Source organism: Macaca nemestrina, chromosome 19 (assembly GCF_043159975.1).
Source record: "Macaca nemestrina isolate mMacNem1 chromosome 19, mMacNem.hap1, whole genome shotgun sequence".
Taxonomy (NCBI): domain Eukaryota; kingdom Metazoa; phylum Chordata; class Mammalia; order Primates; family Cercopithecidae; genus Macaca; species Macaca nemestrina.
Window position 1 is genome coordinate 20,999,502 of NC_092143.1, and position 19,881 is coordinate 21,019,382.

Genomic DNA, 19,881 nt, shown 5'->3' on the forward strand with positions numbered 1-19,881 from the left:
GTGCCAGGATTATAGGCATGAACCACCATGCTTGGTCACAATTTTTTTTTTTAAATTAAGCAGAAGTGTCTCCTGGCATCTGGACTCTTGAATTCTAACCTTGCTTGGTGACAGCAGCTGCTGGAAGAAGGCTAATCCGTCTTCTCCATCACATCCCCTCACCGATTTGAACACAGAATGTGTTATCTTATGTCTTTCTTTTCCGAACTCTTTCCCTTCAACTCTTCTTCCAATGGCCCAGTTTTGTGGTTTCCTCACTCCTCCTGCTGATCTCCATGAGATGGCTCCAGCTATCAGTGACCCTTAAATATGGACACCTAGGACTGAATCCTGTTTCTAGGAAGATCTGAATAACAGCATTCAGAACTATGCTATACCTCCTTTTTCTGGAAACTCCACATGTCTACTGAAGTAGCCACCAGGCTACTGACCCTCTCCAAGAAGATGGTGAGGATATTTGGAACTGCTTGTTCTTAGTGAATCCATTTTGATTCCAAATGATCCCTGTATCTCTGCCTCATTATTACAAAGCTCCACTTAAATTATTTAATGTAGAATTTTTTGCCTATGTTTGGTATAAACCTCCCTGACATACGGTTTTTAAAATTCTCCTGTTTGTCCTTATTTTCAGTTTCCCATCAGAACATTTGTCATGATTTTTCTTTCTTCTCTGACTTAGAGTACTGAATATAATTCAAGTGAACAAAGTCTCTCAAAACAATTCCACTTAATTCAAGTGTAATAGTAGACATCATCCTACTAAACAACGAAAAGGTGAGTATTTTGCAAAGCTACCACATGTAAATTATAATGTCATTATGGCAACTCTGATAGATTAATGACATGATGATCTCATTGTGTAAGTGAAGAACTATCTCAGAAAGCTTAAATGAATCGCCCAATATTCCCACATGAGAAGGATTGAAGGAAAGATTCTTATGTGATTCTTCCCGCCTCTAGGGACTAGGTCTTGGAGTTGATATTTTTCCAGCAGCCCAACTACTTTCTTCTAAAGCACTGGCTGGACAGACACTGTTAGTTTCTTAGAGTCTCTATCATGATGTTTTGGGCAGGAATTGATGAACTTCTTCTGTAAAGACCAGACATTAAGTATTTCAGGGTTTACGGGTTCTGTAATCTGTTACAAGTACTTAACTCTGCTGTTGTGACCTGAAAGTAAGTAAATGATATGGAAATAAAGGGCATGTCTGTGTTCCAAACAAAACAGAGCCAGTTTGCCAACACCTGTTTTAAGAACATGAATTCATTTGGGAAGAATAAAATCTTGCAGCACAAAAAGATTGGGTTCATTTGTGTAAGCACTCATGTTAAGAAAATCAGTGGGGAGAAGAGGACTAAACCACTGCAGTTTGAAACTGTAGGAAGTCCAAAAGGAACAAAAACAAAAAAATAGAATGACAGCAACACCCGCTATTTCCCTCCTCCCTATTACCACACACACTTCATACCAAGGTTGGCCACAGTTCAGCTGGAACATGGACACATGGGCTCAGCTTCACTGGAACACATTTGACCCTGAATTATTTCAATTTATTTATAGGGGATGTAAATTGTACTGCCTCTCTGGGTCCTATATAATATTTGTATATTATTAATATTTTATATGTAATTTTCTCAGATAATGGATGAAAATTAAGCTGCTGGCTTCTTGGGTTTGATCCATTATGAAGAATACTAAAAACCAACAAAAAAATAGTCTCATGTTAATTGCCTTCTATAATTTATTTTTCTCAATGGAGGAAATGTTAAGGAGTACTTACAATAAGTTCATCAATTTTTCAGAGATAGTATTAGTGAATTAAATATATTCTAATCATTTATAAATGCTTGCTATTTCTTATTACTTTATCAAAAGAAATGAAAAGTTTATTTTGGAACTCAAAATTATATGGGTCTGAGATTATACACTGATCTTTAAGTCAACTAAATTCATCAAAGAGAATTCTAGAGATTAGTGGGTAGGGAGAATTTACCAAATAGAATTCTCCATGGGGCAAGAACATATAGAATTTGAAAAAAGCTTATTTGTTATAAATTGTTTTTCAAAAGCAAACAAGACTCCATAGAAAGTAAAATTAAACAAAAATATTAGTCTGGAAAAACATGACCAATTGAAAATTTTGGTTGATTCTTATGTGAGTTTTAGAGCATATTTATGCAATGTAAGCTTTGAAAGAAAAGGAATTTTACATTTTAATTTAAATGGGAGTTTTAAGGAACTAGAAGATAAGGTCAGATGAATCCAGCCTTAGAAAATCACAATGATGTTACTGCCAGTAGCCTTATGCCTTGTCTGATTTTCATCATTTGTATTAGTTATTATCTATTACTGTAAAACAAAATGCTCCAAAACTTAGCAGCTTAAAACAACATGTGTTTCTTACCCTTCGTATCTGTTGATAAGGAATTTGGACCCTGTTTAGCTGAGTCCTCTACTTCAGAGTCCCTCATAGGCTATAATAAGGTGTCAGCTGAACCATAGCTGTTCTAAGGTTAAAGGATTTGCTTCCAGACTCATATGGTTGTAGGCAGGATTCAGTTTCTCCTGGGGCGTTGGACAAAGGGCCTTAGTTCTTCACCGACTGTCGCCCACTCTCAATTCCTTGAAGTGTGCCTATTCAGTGTGGCAGTGTTCTTCATCGAAGCATGCAAGCCACAAGGCCCCGGGGAGAGCCAGCAAGATGGTGGTCACAGTCTGTCATTACTTTATTTTCATGGTGTTTTGTGTTTTTTTTTTTTTTTTTCTCTTTTAGCAGAGTCCTGCCCTATAGCCCAGGATGGAGTGCAGTGGCATAATCATAGGTCCATGTATCCTTGACCTCTTGGGCTCAAGCGGTCCTCCTGCTTCAGCCTCTTGAGTAACTGGGACTGTAGGTGCATGCTACTGTGTCTGGCTAGTTTTTTATTTTTCTAGAGATGGCATCTTGCTTTGTTGTCCAGGCTGGTCTCAAACTCCTGGCCTCAAGCGGTCCTTCTGTCTTGGCCTCCCAAAGTGCTGGGATTACAGGCGTGAGCCACTGCACCCAGCCTAGTCTTTTATAACCTAATCATGGAAGTGATTTCTTGTCACCTTGCCATATCTGCTGGTTAGAAATAAGTCCCTACCCTCCAATGGGAGGAGATGACACAGGGACATAAATACCAGGAAGCTGGAATCATTGGGATCATTGTAGATGTCTGCCTATCACAAACCTCTAAATTCTGTCAGGCTCATCCAACTTAAGAAGTTGCCTGTAAATGTCACCGGCATATTTACAACATAGGGCCACTTTTGACTGTTGTCTCTTGTCCCTCCTCACGTCAGGCTTTTTTTTTCCCCAGGATGTCATGTGTAGCACCCTTTGGCTAGTAATTCCCATAGTGAAGTACAGATATTTCAATGTCATTAAACTGTCCTCTGGGAAATTTGTGTTACTTAATCAGATGGCCAAGAAAATATGTATGCTCTATGGACAGGGCAACTTTAGGAAACATCAGCTGATAGATTTGCTTCTTAGCATCGTGTCATGCCCTTTCAAAGTATCCCAGTAATAGATACCAAACTGTTTAATGGCGTTCAGCTGTTCCCAGGAAAAATAACTTTATCAGGGACACTTAGAAATGGAAATTAAGAGGAAACAAATGTGCATGTATATTTTGGCAACTGAGGATGAACATATCTTTGAAGTTCTTTGAAGTTTGGGATACTTTGGGAATTTACTGTGGAGTTTTTGAGAATGAACTCACTCGTTTTATAGCTTTCACTGTAGCTATTCAATAATAGATTTAAATGTACTCATGTTGTTCTTGACATCCTTGATTTATGGGACCATAAGTCTTTAGGTGCGTTATCTTATTGGACGTATTTAGTGACAAGCTGTTTTGCTTTAGTGCCACCTTGTTTTGACAATGTAGCTTGTTTTTAAGCACATTCTAAAAAGTAGATTTTTCATTTACTATGTGCTATGTACTCTTCAAGGAGTTTTTAAGTAACTCGTTTAGTCCCCGTAATACCCCTGGAAAATAAGCACTGTTATTATCTCTACTTTACAAATGGGAAAGTGACATACAAGAGGTTAAGTGACTTGCTCAAGGGCACACTCCTAGGAGAGGTTGGAGCTGTGAACCAGATTCTCTTGAGGTATGTGATGCATTCAAGTTTGAATGAGATCGAAAAATGTGTTAAACAGAATGAGGATTCACCAAATTCCTTTTGAGGTGACACGTTGAAGCCTGTACACTTTATATACTTGCTGAAGTAAGAAACTTGTCAGTCACTGTATTAGTCCATTTTCACACTGCTGATGAAGACATACCCCACTCTGGATAATTTATAAGGAAAAAGAGGTTTAATGAACTCACAGTTCCATGTGGCTGAGGAGGCCTCACAATCATGGTGGAAGGCAAAAGGCACATCTTACATGGCGGCAGGCAAGAAAATGAGAACCAAGCAAAAGGGTTTTCCTCTTATAAAACCACCAGATCTCACAAGACTTATTCACTACAGTGGGAACAGTATGGGAGAAACTGCCCCCATGATTCAATTATCTTTCACCAGATCCTTCACACAACATGTGGGAATTATGAGAGCTGCAGTTCAAGATGAGATCTGGGTGGGGACACAGCCAAACCATATCAGCCACACTCTGAGTATATGTCACCTTGCTTTGGCTGGCATTATGCCACAGAGACTATATGATAGAGTACTCCAGAATCTGAGTTTGAAATTTAGAGACAAGATTAGAAAGTGGTAGTCTTGAAAACAGATCAGAACTAATATAAAATGGAGTGAAAAACTCCAGCCCAAAAGATAGTTTTTAAGTCTTTAGCTGATAAGATCAGAAGTCTTCTGAGTATACCCAGGGGCTATCTGCTAAGAATTAACTTTGCTTTTTATAGTTTATGAGTGTGCAGAAACAGGAAAAACATCAATTTTTTTTTTTTTTAGTCAGTCTCGCTCTGTTGCCAGTCTGGAGTGCAGTGGCATGATCTCTGCTCACTGCAACCTCCGCCTCCCAGGTTCAAATGATTCTCCTGCCTCAGCCTCCCAAGTAGCTGGTATTACAGGTGCATGCCACCAGGCCCAGTTTATTATTATTTGTTTTTGTATTTTTAGTAGAGATGGGTTTTCACCATGTTGGCCAGGATGGTCTCGATCTCCTAACCTCATGATCTGCCCACATTGGCCTCCCAAAGTGCAGGGATTACAGGCGTGAGCGACCGCACCCAGTCAAATGTTCCTTTATGTTGTTGACTTAGTGTCAAGAAATGGAGATGCCTATTGAGTACATGTTTTCATGGCTATTGCATTGGTCATTCTATTTGTCATATACACTTTGACCACTGCCAAGTTGCAGTTCCCCTGGCACTTTGTTATTCTTTTATTTTTCTGGGAAAGTTCACATTTTCCCAGCCCAAGACAACCTTCTTTTCCTTTGAACATAGAAATCTTTTTGAAATTGTCTTCGGTATTTCCAAATACAAGCCAGTCTCATGCACGTGCTTCAGAATTTGGAGGAGTGAGTCATTGAAGGAATTGCTGGAGGTGGTGCTCACGGTGTGGAAAAGGGAGAGGAGGAGGAGATGGAGCCCAGGGAAATGATACACAGATTGTCCAAGTGCCTGCCGTGAGCCTTCCAGGCTCTGTGCAGATGCTGGGCACCTTACAGATGGCACACTGTCAGACTCTTGCATACCAGATGAGAAGATGAAAGCTCATAAAGGTCAATTTGATCAAAGTTTCACTATTAGTAACGGCTAGAATTGATATTCCTATCTTTCTAGACTCAAAACCTATTATGGTTTTTTAATGAATTATTTCAGACCTTTACAAATGTTAAAGAATATCATAAAAAATACCTTATATTCATCTGAAAAGAAAATGAAACATTACAAACAATATTGAAACCTTCGTTTCTTTCTCCCCCTCATAGAATTACACACCAGCCAGGCACCGTGGCTCATGCCTGTAATCCAAACGCTTTGGGAAGCCAAGGCAGGAGGATTGCTTGAGCTCAGGTGTTCAAGACCAGCTTGGGTAACACACTTTTTCTTCAGGAAAAAAAGGGTATACACTATCCTAAATTTGGATTTTATTATTTCTGATAAATGTCCTTCTACTAAAATATGTATGTTTTTCTTAGCAATAAAAACTATTTTTCAAGTATTTAATCTTTGACATAAATGGTATCATGACTGTACCTATTCTTATACATCATTTTAATGTTTTACATTCTTTAATACATGTAATATTTCTCTGTATGAGTATGTCACAATTTATATATTCTGTTGATGAACATTCCGGTTGCTTCCAAATTTTTTAGCTATTAAGAGCAGTGCTACAGTGACTTTATACTCATATGCTTGAATTTCTCGGTTTTCCCATCCCCTCCCATATTTCAGACTGGAGCTGCCAGGGGTAATGTGCACACTTTCACCTTGGCTATGCATTGCATGTTCCTTTTCATGGTGATTATGCTAATTTTCACTTGCAACAGCAGAGTATGAGAATTTCAATAACACCCGGTAATGCCAGGCTTTTACATTTCTGCCAGTCTGGGTGTGAAATAATTCACTGTGTTTTTAATTTGAATTTCTATAATTACTACTGAGGAAAAACCTACAAAAAAGAGTCCATACTCGTTGAATACCATCTTCCTGTCAAGTCTCCAACACAGTCTCAACTCACCGACGTTGACAGTCTCAATGTTTATCTTTCCAGCATGAAGGCTTCACGATGCTGTCGATTTCATTACTGTTGAAGGCAGAACTACAGCATGCTGAATGCCTCATCTAAGATCAAAGACATTTTAGTGCCGTTTTTACAAATCTTTCTGTTATATAGACTTGAGATATTATTTGGGGAAATTGGGGATTCGAAACTGGTGTGAAGGAGCTATCATGTAACATTTTATTCACCTCTCTAAAAATCCGTAATAGTTTTCAATTTGGGAAAAATGAGGGAAAATGGGTTTTGGGGTTTGTTTTCTTCTAAGCCTTGGTGCCATTACTACTTTTATCCTTCCCTCCTTATGCTCAAGAGAGCATTTCTATATGCATGGTCTATTATTGGGAGACAGAAAATGTACAGACTGTGAATTCCAGGCTACACAGCTCCAGATCTGGGGCCAGGTGGAGTCTCATTCTCTACAGTGGACATCAGAAATGACCTGGAGAGCTTGTGAAAACACAGCCTGCTGGCCCCACCTCCAGAGTTCTTGATCCCACAGGTCTTGGGTGGAGCCAAAACTTTTGCATTTCTAGCAAGTTTCCAGATGATGCTGATGCTAGAGACCACACTCTGAGAATCACTGCTTTGAAGCAGTGTACTGAAAAGTAGGGGAGGCATTGGACCAGGTAGCCCCTCTCAGACAGAGGCTCAAATTCAGATACAGGGTTGGTATGTAATATTATAGCTCAAAGGCCTGGCTGGTTAGATGTATGGCTGACTTCTATATTCTTCATGCTTTTAATAATATCCCACTTATTTTAAAGTCAGCATGTGCTTTAAAATATTAAGGACAAGACTAAAACCTCAGGGTCATACGGATTTGTGATTCAGTAATTTTTACTTTGATTTTCAACTTTTAAAATTCTAGCAAAGGTTTTAGTACATGATGCCAATGTTATAAGTGTGTTATTTTGAGGTCAGTAGAATTTTAGGAATGTATGACTAACCAAACGGTTTCTAAGATAGTAAGAGTCAAACATTCATTTATCATTAGCCAACATTATCATTAGCCAACATCTTAGTAATCTATCCAACTTCCATGTATAAATTACTAAGGAGGAATCGTACAGTTTTGAAAAGGAGGAACAGGGTGGTTATGGTGATTCTCCAAGTCAATTTTTTTCTTTGGAATCTCTCAATGAAATGGGTCATCTCAGGTTTGTGGAAACAGAGCACAGGACGCATGATAGTAGAAACACTTGGTGATTGCCGTTATGAAGTACATTCATGCTTATTTAGATAAATGGATAAATGTGTTTTTACCCATATTGTATGCATATGAATATATAAATTATATGCACATACAGCATTGATATATATATGGATCACATGAGTAACTTGGACATTACAACCAAGGTGATCTTTCTGTATAAGCAAAACAATTTTATTTAAAGAAAATAACAATCGTGAGTGAATGCATTTGTACAGGGGAAGAATTTTGGGGTGCTCGTAAAGGTCTGTTTTTAATGTGGAAGATAATCACACAGGTCTTGATAAATGTTATAATGAATATATAGCTTTTGTGCTAGTTTCTATGTGTATTCACAATAAACTGCTTTATATATGAGTAAAGTTAAAACGATTTACATTATTTTCTTTACATATTTCTAACATTTATGAGTTATATGTACTCAAAGTTAGTATCTATATGTGAATATAAAATTTTGAAAAGTATGCACTAAATGCAAGAAGATAAAGTGTTCTCTTTATAATCTCATTTTTATAAATAACTGGCCTTTTATGGGAGAATTTAATGAAGCTATTTTAAGTTTTCCAGCAAAGTTTACCTTGGCTTAAGTTTCAGTTTTTATCTATTTCAAAAGACAAATGCAGATTCATAATCAGGAGTGATGGGAAATTGTTTGCACGTACCTCTAATATCACTAGCATTTAATTTTAACCTAACAAAATTCTAACACGAAGTCTTGAACTTTTGTGTTCAGAATAAATGTGATCTCTAGTTGTGATCTACTTGTTTTGTTTCTAAAGATTTTGTTTGAACATATATTAACTATAATGAAATAAAAGCCAAGAATAGCTTGAAGAGGGGGAAAAAAGAACTTAGGATCAAGGTTTCAAAATATTATGGAAAGGAAATAATCAAATGCAATACTTTGCTTTTATGTTGACCTTCTCATTCTGGTTCCTCACCCTCCACACTGTGTGAAATGTTCTAAAGCCTGTGGCCATTGGTGACCTGCCAGGCAGGAGGTCACAATTCCCAGGCAGATGCGGCAGTCCTGTGTACCATTGATGGGATTCAGTAAAAAAGGACGAGGCCTAGATAGCCTCCAGAACAATTTTATTGAATATAATTGTTCTCCAGAGGAAAGATTAATTTGAAATCTCCGTATTTTGAATTCCAAAGTGACTTCACATGGTAGAAAGAACATGAACTTTGGAATCAGACAGATAGCCAGGCATGGGAGGGAGTTTGTCATCATTATAATTAATCCAAGTTAATTAGTTGTAACATCTGCAAGAATGTTTCTTTAGTTTGTGGATTTTGAGGATTTTGCGGATGACATGGGACAACATATGAGAAAATGGGAGGCAAGTTGTTAATACTCAGTAAATGTTAATTCCTGTCTCTTCCTGCCCAAGCTAGTTTTCAAAGCATAACATCAGAAGCTTTCCCAGCCAGCAGCTTGGTAGGTGAAGCAAGCTATTGGTACAGGTCCACATTGCCTAGTGTGGTGGCTGGAAGGAGTGAATTTAATGTGAGGCAAACCATGTTTATCGACACAGGTCCTGCCTTCTAGACATTCTCCATATAAAGAGACAATGTGGCTGGGTGCAGTGGCTCATGCCTATAATCCCAGCATTTTGGGAGGCTGAGACAGGCAGATCACGTAAGTCAGGAGTTCGAGATCAGCCTGGCAACATGACAAAACCCCATCTCTACTAAAACTACAAAAATCAGCTGTAGTTCCAGCTATTTGGGGAAGCTAAGGCAGGAGGATTGCTTGAATCCAGAGGACAGAGGTTGCAATGAACAGAGATCATGCCATTGCACTCCAGCCTGGGCAACAGGGTGAGACTCTGTCTCAAAAAAAAAAAAAATTAAATGTAGAGATACATAGATGGTCATAAGTATGTTTATTTGGTGTCCAGTAGACATGGAAATGATAGGGAAATATGTGTTGTAGGTAAACTCAATTGTTGTGGTACATGGTCATTTTGGGGGCCAAGGTGAAAAGCGATGCCTTGGGTCCCTTTAAATTGAGGCTGGTCTTTACACTTGTTGCTGCTTCCACGCGTTTCTGTCTTGAGTACCTTTCCCAACCCCCATCTGTAGAGTCTAGAAAGCACTTATTCTTAGTATTTCCAGGAAATGAATCCCCTACAGTTGAGTGAATGAATGATCTGTAGGCTTGCAAGAGCATATGTGTGTGTTTTATTTGTTTTTGAGACAGGGCTTCTCTCTGTCGCCCAGGCTGGAGTGCAGTGGCAGGACCACAGCTCACTGCAGTCTCTGGGCTTAAGTGATCCACCTCAGCCTCTCAATTATCTGGGACAAAGGACATGTACCTCCATGCCAAGCTAAGTTTTAAATTTTTTGTAGAGATAGGATCTCACTATGTTGCCCAGGCTGGTCTTAAAGTCTTGGGCTCAAGCAATCCTCCTGCCTCAGCCTCCCAAGGTGTTTCTGAAATTCACAGTAGGTGTCTCATAATTTTTGTTCCTAGGGACAAAAGTTTTTTTGGCTCCTCTCTCACATTTGTTTCTGTTATTCTTTCTAATAAGAAGCCTGGTTCAGTAGCCTATGAGACTGTTGGAGAAGAGAAAATAAAGATCACATGTGGTTGAAAGTAAATGAGGTTTGTGTTTTTATCTTGTATGTGTCTCTTCTCATCTTTCACACTGACTGGGGTATTGATGAGGCAGGATTTCCCGTGTCTGGGTCATTTCTTCTCAATGTTGGGAGTTCTTACTCAGTTTCAGTAATTGCATGGCCAACAAGCTGATTTGGAGGATATCAGATCATTCAGCTCACTCTGTGATCCATTGTTATGCTGGAAAAACACGGAGTACTCAGATGTATTTGAAAATACAGCCATTTCCAGAGGATGCTCCTACTGAGTTTTTGGTATTTTACTTTAACAAGTTTGAACTCCTCAATTCAGGGCCACCACTTAGATAGCTCAGTCTAAATGGAAGTGTTTGCTCATTGTCATAAAACATCCTATTAAATATTATATTTGAAAAAAACATTATAAATAATTTAAGAAATAGGGTAAGATGGTATCTCATTGTGGTTTTGATTTGCATTTCTCTGATGGCCAGTGATGATGAGCATTTTTTCATGTGTCTGTTGGCTGTATGAATGTCTTCTTTTGAGAAATGTCTGTTCATATCCTTTGCCAGACTGGATTAAGAAAATGTGGCACATACACACCATGGAATACTATGCAGCCATAAAAAAGGATGAGTTTGTGTCCTTTGTAGGGACATGGATGCAGCTGGAAACCATCATTCTTAGCAAACTATCACAAGAACAGAAAACCAAACACCGCATGTTCTCACTCATAGGTGGGAACTGAACAATGAGATCACTTGGACTCAGGAAGGGGAACATCACACACCGGGGCCTATCATGGGGAGGGGGGAGGAGGGAGGGATTGCATTGGGAGTTATACCTGATGTAAATGACGAGTTGATGGGTGCAGCACACCAACATGGCACAAGTATACATATGTAACAAACCTGCACGTTGTGCACATGTACCCTACAACTTAAAGTATAATAATAAATAAATTTAAAAAAATAAAAAATAAAAAAAAGAAATAGTGTAGATCCAGTATTAAGATGTCAAAATACTTATTGTTGAAGACAATAGCTTTCCTAATAGCATTGATTAATAAGATATTTAAGAAAACTATCTGAGAACAATGGGAATGCAGTATGTAAGGAAATTCATGTGTATGTGTTTATCACTGCTTTTGTTCTTTGAGCTTAAGCTAGATTTTCCAGAGAATTACAGAAGCTCTGTCAATTTTATGAACACCTTTACATAGTCACGTGTGAATGCTTGTGCCTTTTTCAGAACAGTTGAGGTCATATAAAGGGGAGCAGATCTCTTACCAGTGTAGAGGAGGGAAAGAGTGCTCAGTTTCTGAGAGACAATGGCATGTCCTGCAGGGGCCATGGAATTAAAAGTGAATGAATGAAGATGATGAACTTTAGAGTGAGGTTCAAAGAGGCAGGAGAAGAGTGTAAAAATGTCAGAAAAGCAGTGATGTGACCAACCCAGAATTATACATGGGTATTGAGGCAATCTAAACATTAAAGGAATTATAAGTGGCATCACCTACTTCACAACTCAATGTTACAGATCCTGCCATCTTTTATCATTTTTTTTTTCAGTTGAGAACTCATGAGCCATAATGAACAGAAAGTCCTGAGTACTGCCAACACCCACTTGACTCCAGACTTCCTCTCCCCATGGAGCTCTCTTCTTTGGCCACCTGGTGCCTCTTCTCTGCCAGTGGGCCTCAGTCAGGCCCATCCATCTCAACTTATTAGTTTATAAACACACAGAATCCACGAGGGGAAAGGGTGGCTGTAGACCAGTGATTCTCAAACTAGAACAGCAGCATCAGCATCACCTGGGAACGTCATAGAAATGCAGATTCTTGATCCTTACTGTGTAGCCACTAACTCAGAAACTCTGGGATTGGGGCCTTGCACTTTGTTTTAATGAGCCCTTCAAGTTGTTCTGATACTTATTAATGTCTGAGACCTTCAGGACAAGGCCCTATACATTCAAGACAGTATAGGTTTGAGAGCACAGTTTTTTCCAAAAGATCCATATGGTTTTAAGCTTGAAAAACTTTAGAAATTTCAATGCTACCAGGGGTGAGGAGGGGCCAAGATCACTGACTAGAAACAGCTGCAGTTGGAGGCTCCCACTGAGAAGAACGAAAATGGTGAGTGAATCCTGCACCAGCAACTGAGGTACCAGGTTCTCTCACTGGGACTGATTAGGTGGTTGACGTGACCCATGGAGAGTGAAAGCAGGGTGGAGAGACCACCCACCCGGGAGCCGCACAGGGCAAGGGGAGCTCCCACCCCCTCCAGCCAAGGGAGGCGGTGAGTGATATTGCTACCCTGCCCAGGAAACCATGCTTTTTCCACAGATCTGTGCAACCCATGGATCAGGAGTTCCCCTCATGAACCCACACCACCAGGGCCTTGGGTCCCAAGCACAGAGCTGTGCAGATTCTCCGTGGCCACTTGGCTGGAGACTGCCTAAGACTACGAGTTCCCGGGGGGGAGGGGTGGCCATCGTAACTGTGACTGCCTGCTGCCTAAGCCACAGAGCCCCAGTCTGCCATTTTCCCCTGCTAGTGCCTGGGAGATTGGGTGGTTTGGATCCGAGAGGAATTCCCCACAGTGCAGCACAGCAGCTGTGGCAGATCATAGCCAGACTGCCTCTTTAGGCCAGACCCTGACCCATGCCTCCTTACCGGGCAGGGCTTCCCTGTGGGGATTTCAGCAACTCCAGCCAGGGGGTTACGGACAGAACTCTGATCTCCCTGGGACAATGCCCCTGGCGGGAGGAACAGCCGTGGTGTCAGCAGACTTAGTCTCTTCCCCCTGCTGCCTCTGAGGAATCCGGGCGGTCCAGATGAGTGAGATTTCCTTCAGCACAGCATACCCCCTCTGCCAAGAGGCAGCCAGAGTGCTTCATTAAGCAGGTCCCTGATCTCATGCCTCCTGACTGGGTGAGAACCCCTCCCACAACAGAGGTCACAAGATACCTTATACAGGAGCATTCCCCCTGGCATCAGATCAGTGCCCCTCTGGGACGGAGCTCCCAGAGGAAGGAGCAGATAGCCTGCATTGGTGATGCCTCCAGGTACAGGAGGAACCCAGGCAAATAGGGTCTGGAGTGAACCCCCAGTAAATGTCAGCATCCCTATGGAAGAGGGGCCTGGCTGTTAAAAGAAAAACAAACAGAAAGCAACAACAACAGTAGCATCAACAAAAGTCCCCACAAGAACCCCATCCGAAGTTCAGCGGCCTCAAAGATCAAAGCTTGATGAACTCATGAAAATTGAGAAAAAAATCAACAAAAAAAATGCTGAAAACAAAAAGCCAGAGCGCCTCTTCTCCTTTAAATGATTGCAGCTCCTCTCCAGCAAGGGCACAGAACTTGGCAGAGGCTGAGATGGATGAACCTACAGAAGTAGACTTCAGAAGGTGGGTAATAACGAACCTTCACTGAGCTAAAGGAGCATGATCTAACCCAATGTAAAGAAGCTAAGAACCATGATAAAATATTAAAGGAGCTGTTAACAGAATAAGCAGTTCAGAGAGGAACATAAATGACCTAATGGAGCTGAAAAACAACACGAGAACTTCACAAGTATCAGTAGCCAAATAGACGAAGCAGGAGAAAGAATTTTAGAGTTTTAAGACTATCTTGTTGAAGTAAGATAGGTAGACAAGATCAGACAGAAAAGAATGAAAAGGAATGAAAAAAACCTCCAAGAACTATGGGATTATGTAAAAAGACTGAACCTACGACTGATTGGGGTACCTGAAACAGAGTGGGAGAATGGAGCCAAGTTGGAAAACATACTCCAGGATATCATCCAGGAGAATTTCCTCAACCTAGCAAGACAGGCCAACATTCCAATTCAGGAAATCCAGAGAACCCCAGTAAAATACTCCATGAGAAGATCAACCCCACAACACACAGTCACAGATTCTCCAAGGTCGAATGAAGGAAAAAAATGTCAAGGGCAGCCAGAGAGAAACACTAGGTCACCTACAAAAGAAGCCCATCAGAGTAACAGCAGATCTCTCAGCAGAAACCCTACAAGCCAGAAGACATTAGGGGCTAGTATTCAACATTCTTAAAAGAATTTCCAACTCAGATTTTCATATCCAGCCAAAGTAAGTTTCGTACTTGAAGGAGAAATAAAATTGTTTTTAGATAAGCAAATCCTGAGAGAATTTGTCACCACCGGACCCACCTTGCAAGAGTTCCTGAAGGATGCACTAAATATGGAAAGGAAAAAACATTACTACAAAAACACACTGGAGTACAAAGACCAATGACACTATGAGGCACCTACATCAACAAGTCTGCAAAATAACCAGCTGGCATCATGATGGCAGGATCAAATTCACACATAATATTAACCCTAAATGTAAATGAACTAAATGCCCCAATAAAAAGACACAGAATGGCAAGCTGGATAGAGTCAAGACCCATTAATGTGCTGTATTCAAGAGATCCATCTCATGTGCAAAGACACATATAGGCTCAAAATAAAAGAATGGAGAAAAATTTACCAAGCAAATGGAAAGCAGAAAAGAGCAAGGGTTGCAATCCTGGTTTCTGATAAAACAGACTTCAAACCAACAAAGATAAAAAAAGAAAAAAGACAAAGGGCATTACATAATGCTAAAGGGTTCAATTCAACAAAAAAAGCTATCCTAAATATACGTGCATCCAATACAGGAACACTCAGATTCATAAAACAAGTTCTTAGAGAACTACAAAGAGACGTATACTTCCACACAATAATTGTGGGAGACTTTAACACCCCACTGTCAATATTAGATCATTGAGAGAAAATTAACAAAGATATTCTGGACTTGAACTCAGCTCTGGATCAAGTGAGCCTATTAGATACCTACAGAACTCTCCACCCCATAACAACAGAATATGCATTATTCTTAGCACCACCTGGTCCTTATTCTAAAATTGATCACATAATCAGAAATAAAACACTCCTTAGCAAATGCAAAAGAACTGAAATCATAACGAACATTCTCTCAGATCATAGGGCAATCAAATTAGAACTCAAGAGTAAGAAACTCACTGAAAATCACAAAACTACATGGAAACTGAAAAACCTGCTCCTGAATGACCCCTGGGTAAATAATGAAATTAAAGCAGAAATCAAGAAGTTCTTTGAAACCAATGAGAACAAACAGACAACGTACCAGAATCTCTGGAACACAGCTAATGCAATGTTAAGAGGAAATTTTATAGCACTAAATGCCCACATCAAAAGACTAAAAAGATCTCAAATTGGCTGGGCACAGTGGCTCACACCTGTAATCCCAGCACTTTGGGAGGCTGAGGTGGGCGAGTGACGAGGTCAGGAGTTCGAGACCAGCCTGGCCAACATGGTGAAACCCCATCTCTACTAAAAATAAAAGTAGTTGGGCATAGTGGTGGGTGCCTGTAATCCCAGCTACTTGGGAGGCTGAGGCAGAAGAATTGCTTTAACCCAGGAGGCGGAGGTTGCAGTGAGCCAAGATTGTGCCAATGCACTCCAGCCCTGCTGCCAAAGTGAGACTCCATCTCCCAAAAAAAAAAAAAAAAATCTCAAATCAACACCCTAACATCACAACTAAAAGAACTAGGAAACCAAGAGCAAACAAACCCCAAAGCTATCAGAAGACAAAAAATAAACAAGATCAGAGTGGAACTGAAGGAGATAGATACATGAAAAACCCTTCAAAAAATCAGTTTATAAATTCAATGCTATTCCCATCCAGCTACCATTGACATTCTTCACAGAATCAGAAAATTCTGATTCTACTTTAAAATTTATATAGAACCAAAAAACCCATATAGCCATGACAATCCTAAACAAAAAGAACAAAGCTTGGAGGCATCACACTACCCAACTTCGAACTATACTAGAAGGCTACAGTAACCAAAACAGCGTGGTACTGGTACAAAAACAGGCACATAGACCAATGGAACAGAATAGAAAACTTGGAAATAAGACCACACATCTACAACCATCTGCTCCTGGACAAACCTGGCAAAAGCAATGGAGAAAAGATTCCCTATTTAATTAATGGTGCTCAGAACACTGGCTAGTCATATGCAGAAAATTGAAACTGGAACCCTTCATTACACCTTAAACAAAAATTAACTCAAGATGGATTAAAGACGTAAATGTAAAACCCAAAACTATAAAAACCCTAGAAGAAAATCAAAGCAATACCATTCAAGACATAGGCACAGGAAAATATTTCATGACAAAAATGTCAAAAGCATCTGCAACAGAAGCAAAAACTGACACATGGAATCTAATTAAACTAAGGAGTTTCTGCACAGCAAAAGAAACTATGAATAAACAACCTACAGAATAGGAGAAAATTTTTACAATCTGTCCATCTAATGAAGGTCTAATATTCAGAATCTATAAGGAACTTTTGCAACCTATCCATCTGACAAAGGTCTAATATCCAGAATCCACAGGAAAAAAAAAAATCTAATTAAAAAGTGGGCAAAGACATGAAACAGACACTTCTCAAAAGACATTTATGTGGCCAACAAGCATATGAGAAAAAGCTCAACATCACTGATCATTAGAGAAATGCAAATCAAAACCACAATGAGATACCATGTCATGCCAGTCAGAATGGCAATTATTAAAAAGTCAAGAAATAACAGATGCTGGCAAGGATATGGAAAGAGAAGAATGCTTTTACACTGTTGGTGGGAATGTAAATTAGGTCAACCATTGTGGAAGACAGTGAAATGATTCCTCAAAGACCTAGAAGCAGAAATACCATTTGACCTAGCAATCCCATTATGGTGTATATACGCAAAGGAATATAAATCATTTTCTTGTAAGGATACATACACATGTATGTTCATTACAGCACCATTAACAATAGCAAAGACATGGAATCAACCCTGGATAAAGAAAATGTGGTACATATACCACCGTGAAACACTATACAGCCATTAAAAGGAACGAGATCATGTAGTTTGCAGGGACATGGTTGGAGCTGGAAGCCATTATCCTCAGCAGACTAACACAGGAACAGAAAACCAAACACCACATGTTCTCACTTATAAGTAGGAGCTGAACAGTGAGAACACATGGACACAGGGAGGGGACAACACACACTGGGGCCTGTCGGGGGGTGTGGGAGAGCATCAGGATAAATAGCTAATGCATGCAAGTCTTAATACCTAGGTGATGGGTTAATAGGTGCAGCAAACCACCATGGCACACATTTACCTATGTAACAAACCTGCACATCTTGTACATGTATCTTGGAACTTAAAGGTAATTAACAAAAATAAGTAAATGTAAATTTCAAGGTTACCATAATTCTAAGGTTACTTATCTATAATTTTTTTTACACTTAACCTTGCAAGTTTTGAAAAATTCTTGTTTCTATCCTTCTTGTTGAAGGATAGAATGCAAAGGTTTATTACAAGAAACATCTTGCAAATGTTTATTACAATAAATTAAAATTTTACTTTCCAAATTTCAGAAAACAAAGTGCAAAATAAATATAAATAGTCTTTTGAATAATAGGGTTTTTTGTTTTGTTTTGTTTTGTTTTTGAGACAGGGTCTTGCTCTGTCACCCAGGCTGTAGTACAGCGGCACAATCTTGGCTCACTGCAACCTTCGCCTCCTAGGTTCAAGCGATTCTCGTGCTTCAGCCTCCCTAGTAGCTGGGATTATGGGCGTGTACCACCATGTCTGGCAATTTTTGTATTTTTAGTAGAAACCCAGTTTCATAATGTTGGCTAGGCTGGTCTTGAACTCCTGACCTCAAGCAATCTGCCTGCCTCAGCCTCCCAAAGTGCTGGGATTACAGGCGTGAGACAATGAGCCCAGCCTGAATAATGCTTTAAAAGTTTGTAGCCAAAAAGCTTGTTTCGGTAAAGGAGTTGGACTATTGTTACCTTACTCCTGGGTAGAGAACTTCAGATAGTCACAGAAAGATTTCTTTAAATCAAATACATCTAGAAGTACAAATATCTTAGGGCTTATCATGGTATCACATCATCAATGCAGAAGGCTGTCCTGCAGAAACATGTGACATTGTGCAGCGCAGAGGGCCCAGGGGGACGAGACGCAGGATCTGAAACTTTATCCTGGCTCACCCTTTGTGAACCATAGATGCTTCCCTTCTTTTAGCTTCAGTTTCTCAATCTCCAAGCATTTAACATATCCAACGCTGACCTATTTATGATAGTCTTCAAAATAAAGTGAAATAAATTTGCATGAAATAACCTTGACAATCAACTGCTGATTCGTTATAAGGTTATTACAATTTATATTTTGTAACAACCATAATACAATGATAGCTGCTATTTAATGAACATATGCTGTGAGCCAGACACTGTTAAGCATCTGACATGCATTATCTAATTTAACTTCACATCTTGAGATATAGGTACTGTTATATAGTTGAAGAAATTGAGATACAGAAAGATTAAACGTCTTGGCTAATACTACCTAGCCAGTAAGAAACAGACCCAGGTTTTGAATCTAGAATGCCTGACTTCAAAGGCTGTGTCCCTATCAACCCACACACTGTCTCTCTGCCACAGTAGCTTGCCCACCACTGGGCTCTGCCCAACCATTGTCTCTAAGCTGGGAATGTAGCTCACCCCCACCTCTGTACCTGCACCAAGTCTCAATACACCTCTCTTCAACTGTCCATTTTTAAGTCAGCACTCAATGCTGATGAGGATGGACACGCTTACATCATGCTGATAGGAGCAGTCATTGGTAGAAATTTCTGGAGAGTGGTTTGACAATCAAAAGCCTCTAAGTCCTGTTCAGGAGTACAGCAGGTGCTTGAAAATCATTTTGTTCAATGCCATTTCATTATAACGTTGTGAAAATATTCCCAGGTGGGGCTACTGTGAGAATGTGTACATTCTCTCCATGTCTTCATGGGGTTTCTTTGGGTATTCCAGTATTTGTTACTGTTTTTGAACTGTACTGTGGTAGGAGGCACTCCTTAAATTTTACTTTGCAAACATTTATTCCTTGATTTAACCCACCACCACTACGACCCCAGGCTCACACTAATTCTCCAAAAATTGTGTACATGATTATTTTACTTGTTTTTATTAACTTTTCTTAAATGTGTATATAGCTGACATTTATTTCAATGTTTAATGTTGGAAGTATTTTGGGTCTTTATTTAAAAGTTTGATGTTTTTGTCACCAGAAACATGTCATAGAAACCTAACTCTTGTTTATGTCAATTAGCCTATGGTAAAATTGGTTTCATTTTACATTGTTTCACTTAATGTTGTCATTTCTAAGAACTTATCAATGATATGAAGTGAGGACTTATGATATATACTAAAGAAATTACTAAGATTCATGTAAACAATGTCCATTAAAG

At 39.5% G+C, this 19,881-nt stretch overlaps 1 protein-coding gene and 1 long non-coding RNA gene across 7 annotated transcripts in view; both read left to right on the forward strand.

Moving 5' to 3' along the window:
• LOC139360005 (uncharacterized) overlaps positions 1-9,798 on the forward strand; it is a 98,037-nt gene extending 88,239 nt beyond the window's left edge. The window contains exon 2 of the long non-coding RNA XR_011616860.1: positions 680-9,798. This is a non-coding gene — a long non-coding RNA (uncharacterized lncRNA). The remainder of the gene's footprint in view (positions 1-679) is intronic.
• Positions 1-19,881, forward strand: part of LOC105477048 (collagen and calcium binding EGF domains 1) — a 288,584-nt gene that overhangs the window by 157,751 nt on the left and 110,952 nt on the right. The gene's annotated exons all lie outside the window — the stretch shown is intronic.